This window comes from Salmo salar, chromosome 09 (genome assembly GCF_965601325.2).
Source record: "Salmo salar chromosome 09, fSalSal1, whole genome shotgun sequence".
NCBI lineage: Eukaryota > Metazoa > Chordata > Actinopteri > Salmoniformes > Salmonidae > Salmo > Salmo salar.
The window spans coordinates 3,923,523-3,929,874 of record NC_138299.1 but is presented as its reverse complement, the minus strand read 5'-3'; the positions used below and the strand labels follow the sequence as shown (position 1 = coordinate 3,929,874).

Below are 6,352 nucleotides of genomic sequence, written 5' to 3'. Positions count from 1 at the left end.
TCTCCTACTATTGTCATTATACCATGGAATTGTTGAATACTTGTTTCTGATTGGCTTGAAGGGCATTCTAGAGCGTACATTATGTTTGCACGGTAGAATTAAATGGCTATAGTTCATTCTTATATGTTCTATGTCTCAGCTGCTTTTGAAAGCAAAAGTCGAATTGAAAACATTATTGGCGTTGTTGAACTTTCATAATGGGAAACTAGGACTGATGGTTTGGTTAGCTAAACTACAAAGTCTGTTTGTTTGGTTACCACGGCAACTACTGTAGCTATCTAGTAAACTTGCTAGCTACTTCAGTGTATGTTGAACACATTTCTACCAGCAACTGAACACATTTCTAGTGGCAAATGTGTTACAATTATAGTCATGGTATAAAAGGGATAATCAACTCGGGGCTCTATGCGTTCTCTGGAAAATAATTCAGCTCTGTGGAAGGTCAGTTCTCTGTGAACACACCTTCCATGTCGTTTATTATTTTCCATAGAATTCATAGTCCCTCGTTGATTATCCCTTACATAGTTTCCCATCTAGGTTGTCTATACCTGGTGGCTTATCATTATTGATGGAAAACAATAGTTTTTCCACCTCTCCCATACCAACTTGACCAAATTCAAAAAAGCAATCCTTCTCTTTCATTATTAAATATTTTATACAAAAATATGATTTTTCACTGTTCAATGTTGTAATTGTTTCTACCTTACTAGTCAAATAGTCATTGAAATTATTGGCAATATTGAAAGGTTTTCTTATATATGACCCATCAACTTCAATGAACGATGGAGATGAATTGGGTTTTCTGCCCATGATATAATTTAAGGTACTCCAAAGTACCTTTTCTTTTTTATTGTATGTCATTTATTTAAATTTAGTCACAACATTTTTCAATTTACAGTATGTTAACAAATCAGCTGAGCAGCCTGACTTGTTTGCCACCTCTTTTGCATAATTTTCTTTGAACAATACCATTTTCCAATTCATCGTCAACCCAGGGGGCTCTAACAGTTCAAATCAAATCAAATTGAATGTTGTTTGTCACATGCACCAAATTCAACAGGTGTAGACCTTACCGTGAAGTGCTTACTTACAAGTCCTAAACCAACAATGCAGTTTTAAGAAAATACAGTTAAGAAAATATCTACTAAATAAACAAAAGGAAAAAAAAGAAAAAAGTAACACAATAAAATAATAAAAATGAGGCTATATACAGGGGGTACCGGTACCGAGTCAATATGCAGGGGTACAGGTTAGTTGAGGAAATTTCTACAGGTAGGTAGGAGTAAAGTGACTATGCATAGATAATAAACAGCGAGTAGCAACAGTGTAAAAAAAAAAAAGGGGGGGGGGTGGTGGTGGTCATTGTAAATAATCCTGTGGCCATTTGATTAATTGTTCAGCAGTCTTATGGCCTGGGGGTAGAAGCTGTTAAGGAGCCTTTTGGACCTAGACTTTGAGCTCCGGTACCGCTTGCTGTGCGGTAGCAGAGAGAACAGTCTATGACTTGGGTGACTGGAGTCTTTGACAATTTTTTGGGCCTACCTCTGACACCACCTAGTATATAAATGTAGGTCCTGGATGGCAGGAAGCTTTGCCCCAACTCTCGACCCGCTCAACTACAGCCCCGTCGTTATGAATGGGGGCGTGTTCTGCCCTCCTTTTCCTGTAGTCCACGATCATCTCCTTTGTCTTGCTCACGTTGAGGGAGAGGTTATTGTCCTGGCACCACACTACCAGGTCTATAACCTCCTCCCTATAGGCTGTCTCATCGTTGTCGGTGATCAGGCCTACCACCGTTGTGTCTTCAGGAAACTTAATGATGGTTTTGGAGTCATGCTTGGCCACGCAGTCGTGGATGAACAAGGAGAACAGGAGGGGACTAAGCACACACCCCTTAGGGGTCCTGTGTTGAGGATCAGCAATGCAGATTTGTTGTTGCCTACTCTTACCACCTGGGGCCTACCTGTCAGGAAGTCCAGGATCCAGTTGCAGAAGGAAGTGTTTAGTTCCAGGGTCCTTAGCTTAGTGATGAGCTTTGAGGGCACTGTGGTGTTGAGAGTTGAGCTGTAGTCAATGAACAGCATTCTCATATACAGTTGAAGTCGGATTTTTACATACACTTAGGTTGGAATCATTAAAACTCAATTTTCAACCACTCCACAAATTTCTTGTTAACAAACTATAGTTTGGCAAGTTATGTGAAATATCTGTATGTAAACAATTGTTGGAAAAATGACTTGTGTCATGCACGAAGTAGATGTCCTAACTGACTTGCCAAAACTATAGTTTGTTAACAAGAAATTTGTGGAGTGGTTGAAAAACGAGTTTTAATGAATCCAACCTAAGTGTATGTAAACTTCCGACTTCAACTGTAACTCGTCTGGTAGGCTTGTGTTACTGGGCAGCTCTCGGCTGTGCTTTCCTTTGTAGTCCCTAATAGTTTGCAAGCCCTGCCACATCCGACGAGCGTCGGAGCCAGTGCCTTAGGATTCAATCTTAGTCCTGTATTGATGCTTTGCCTGTTTGTTGGTTAGTCTGAGGGCATAGCGGGATTTCTTATAAGCGTCCGGATTAGTTTCCCGCTCCTTGAAAGAGGCAGCTCTAACCTTTAGCTCGGTGCGGATGTTGCCTGTAACTCATGGCTTTTGGTTGGTATATGTACGTACGGTCAGTGTGGGGACGATGTCGTCAATGCACTTATTTTTGAAGCCGGTGACTGAGGTGGTATACTCCTCAATGCCATTGGATGAATCCCAGAACATATTCCAGTCTGTGCTAGCAAAACAGTCCTGTAGCGTAGAATCCCCGTCATCTGACCACTTCCGCATTGAGCGAGTCACTGGTACTTCCTGCTTTAGTTTTTGCTTTTAAGCAGGAATCAGGAGGATGGAATTATGGTCAGATTTTCCAAATGGAGGGCGAGGGAGAGCTTTGTACGCGTCTCTGTGAGTAGAGTAAAGATGGTCTAGAGATTGTTTTCCTCTGGTTGCACATGTGACATGCTGGTAGAAATGAGGTAAAATGAATTTAAGTTTGCCTGCGTTAAAGTCCCCGTCCACTCACAGTTAATTTCTTAACAGGTGCATGTTTGTCAACAATTGGAGCAAAGCTCTGCAGCATTAGTGAATATTTGATCAATACAAGTGGATGTCACAGATAGAACACTATTGGTATGCACTCTAGTTGGTTGAGTGATAACCTGGGTGATATTATAGGCATTAGTCACAGTTAGAAGCTACCTCTTGAGAGGAAAGCTAGTTGTTAATAACCAGTCAATGTTCAGGTCACCCAGAAAATAGACCTCTCTGTTACCATCAGACACATTATCAAGTATTGCACACATATTATCCAAACACTGACTGTTAGCACTTGGTGGCCTATAGCAGCACTCCAAAAGAAGAGGCTTTAGATGAGGCAGGTGATCCTGCAACCACAACACTTCAACAACATTTGACATTCCTCTCTAAACTTTAGAGGAATATCTAATATAACATAATAAACTTTCTACTTGTACTGTTTGAAATTGGATTTCAAAGCTTTTGCTGATAACCATCCCATTGTTTTATCAGTGAATGTTACTTTATCCACATATTGACTTGTTTATCTCTGTCTATTAATGTAGCACAGAGCTGTATGAAGAAGAGGGAAGGCCATGTCTGAGAAGAAATCCCGAAGTTCGGACATCTGTCCCAAATGCGGCATCTGCAGCTGGAGTGCCGACAGCTACTTGTGGAGCTGCAAGAAATGCTCCCGGAGTTCCCGAAATGATCCGGGCCTTCGGGGTCCGGAGGGGGTAGGGCCAATGGAGGAGCAAGGAGCACGTTCCACCTCATGTCCGCGGCGATGGAGAGAGAAAGTGTAGCAGTACCGTAATGGGGAAAGTCGACATAGACGTCCACTGTCGGAAAGCCCTTTCTAGGCGCTCTCTCCGGCAGAAGTTCCAGGATGCAGTGGGCCAGTGCTTCCCTCTCCGCACTGACCACCACCAACATCACCACCACCATCACGGCTGCCCAACGGGAGCCTACCGGGGGGCCTTTTCTGTGCTCCTCTGGACCAAGCGTCCGATCCATGTCACGGAGCTCATGCAGGACAAGTGCCCCTTCTCGTCCAAGTCAGAGCTGGCCCACTGCTGGCACCTCATCAAGAAGCATGCCACCCACCCCAGCGCCATTGTGGGCCTAGAGGTTGCCCAAGCCGCCAAGGCTGCACAGGCTGCTGGCAAAGAACCAGTCCCGTCCGCTTACACATCCCCGCCTTCGACACCTCTTTCATGGGAAGGCATCTGCTTGAGTAGGCCCCTGAGCATTGAGGACTGGGATCTCTCCCATCCGCATGGCAGAGCAGCCTATGGTGGCAGCCATACAGATAACATCCTGGTCCCTGACCTCCTGCAGATCAACAATAGCCCGTGTTACTGGGGCGTTCTGGACCGCTTCCAGGCAGAGGAGCTCCTGGAAGGCCAGCCCGAGGGCACCTTCCTCCTCCGCGACTCGGCCCAGGACAAGTTCCTCTTCTCCGTCAGCTTCCGCCGCTATAGCCGCTCTCTCCATGCGCGTATCGAGCAGAACGGCAAGCGTTTCAGCTTCGATGGCCGCGATCCGTGCATGTACAGGGACCCCAGCGTGACAGGCCTGCTCCGGCACTACAGCGACCCAGCCACATGCCTCTTCTTTGAGCCCCTCCTGTCCCGCCCTCTGGCCCAGACTTTCCCATTCACCCTGCAGCACCTGTGTCGCGCAGTGATCTGTAGCTGCACTACGTACCAGGGCATCAAGATCCTTCCACTGCCTTATCAGCTCAGGGACTATCTTAGGCAGTACCACTACTAGTGAAATGGGGCTTGTGCAGTATAAAACAATGACAATTTCTGACTTCATAATTATAGTCCCATGGGTTACTACTCTTCCATATTGACCATGTTTCATTGGTTTTTAGAGACTTGTGAAGACCCTTACTGCCTTCAGAAAGTATTCACACCCATAGACTTTTTACACATTTTGTTGTGTTAAAATTGAGATTGTGTGTCACTGGCCTACACACAATATCAAATAATGTCAAAGTGGAATTATGTTTTTAAAAATGTTTACAAATTAATAAAAAATGAAAAGCTGAAATGTCTTGAGTCAATAAGAATTCAACCCCTGGCAAGCCTAAATAAGTTCAGGAGAAACAATTTGCTTAACAAGTCACATAATAAGTTGCATGGACTCACTGTGTGCGATAATAGTGTTTAACATGATTTTTGAATGATTACCTCAGCTCTGTACCCTACACATACAGTACAATTATCTTTAAGGTCCATCAGTCGAGCAATACATTTCAAATATAGATTAAACCACAAAGACCAGGGAGATTTTCCAATGCCTTGCAAAGAAGGGCACCTATTGGTAGATGGGTAAAAAAAACAGATTGAATATCCCTTTGAGCATTATGAAGTTCTTAATTAAACTTTGGATGGTGTATCAATACATCCTGTCACTACGAAGATACAGGCGTCCTTTCTAACCTAGTTACCGGAGAGGAAGGAAACCGCTCAGGTATTTCACCATGTGGCCAATAGTGACTTTAAAACAGTTACAGAGTTTAATGGCTGTGATAGGAGAAAACTGAGGATGGATCAACAATATTGTAGTTACTTCACAATACTAACCTAAATGACAGAGTGAAAAGTAGGAAGCCTGTAAAGAATAAAAATGTTCCAAAACATGCATCCTGTTTGCAACAAGGCACTAAAGTAAAACTGCAAAAAATGTGGCAAAGAAATTAACTTTATGTCCTGAATACAAAGTGTTATGTTTGGGACAAACCCAGCACAACACATCACTGAGTACCACTCTTCATATTTTCAAGCATGGTCATGGTTACATCATGTTATGGGTATGCTTGTTATCGGCAAGGAGTAGGGATTTTCTTACCCAGATGACATTGAATGTTCCTATGTGGCCTAGTTACAGTTTTGGCTTAAATCGTCTTGAAAATCTATAGCAAGACTTGAAAATGGCTGTCTAGCAATGATCAACAACCACTTTGACAGAGCTTGACGAATGTTAAAGATAAAATAAAAGTATTGTACAATCTAGGTGTACAAAGCTCTTAGAGACTTACCCAGAAAGACTTACAGCTTTAATAGCTGCCAATGGTGATTCAAACATGTATTGACTCAGGGGTGTGAATACCTCTGTAAATGAGATATTTTAGAATTTGATTGCATGGTACAGTGAATGATTGTAGTCATAAGTATTGTAAATGCTATGAGGAACTGCACATCTGGTTTGAAAGCGATCTCTTCTGGATAATGTAGCCTAACATCCCAATACAATAATCCTTGCCTCCTCACAGTGACTGCTGT

At 43.1% G+C, this 6,352-nt stretch overlaps 1 pseudogene; it reads left to right on the top strand.

Annotated features, from left to right (window-relative positions):
* The first annotated feature begins 3,642 nt into the window (after window positions 1–3,642).
* On the top strand, window positions 3,643–5,108 carry LOC106610610 (suppressor of cytokine signaling 4-like; annotated as a pseudogene).
* The last annotated feature ends 1,244 nt before the right edge of the window (window positions 5,109–6,352 follow it).